The sequence below is a fragment of the Penaeus monodon genome, chromosome 30 (genome assembly GCF_015228065.2).
Source record: "Penaeus monodon isolate SGIC_2016 chromosome 30, NSTDA_Pmon_1, whole genome shotgun sequence".
Classification (NCBI taxonomy): Eukaryota; Metazoa; Arthropoda; class Malacostraca; order Decapoda; family Penaeidae; genus Penaeus; species Penaeus monodon.
In genome coordinates this window covers 36,010,941-36,011,444 of record NC_051415.1, presented here as the reverse complement: position 1 = coordinate 36,011,444, position 504 = coordinate 36,010,941, and positions in this window count along the sequence as shown.

Genomic DNA, 504 nt, shown 5'->3' with positions numbered 1-504 from the left:
TTATTCAGTTGCTATAATACAGATGTATATAAAACAGTGCTAAGCTGTGATTAAAAAATGAATGTGTAGCTAATAAAACAATCCACCTTCTAGCAGCAGGAGAAGATAAAAGTGGTCCTACAACAACCACCAGCATCTCCAGCTGAATGTCAAATTTCATGTCAATGACAAAGTCGCTTCCCTACAATTTTACAGCCATTGAGAGAATGTCTTCTGAGCACAGGTGCTCAAGGCGTATTATATAAAATAAAGACATGACACAGGCAAATCAGCTGGCTGACGCAAATGGTGACCCAAGCAATTGACCAGTCACAGCTATCGGTATTAACAAAAAATTTTCTTTTCTGGACACAAGTTCAAGGTTTAACAGGAAGAGTGAAGATACCACAGACCAGGAGAGCAAGTCTTCTGATACTGATGAGGGACAGAAATGACAACTGACAGGAGAGCATCCCCAGCAGATACTGTGGTCCTTCCATTCCTAATAGTTGAGGTCAGACTTGT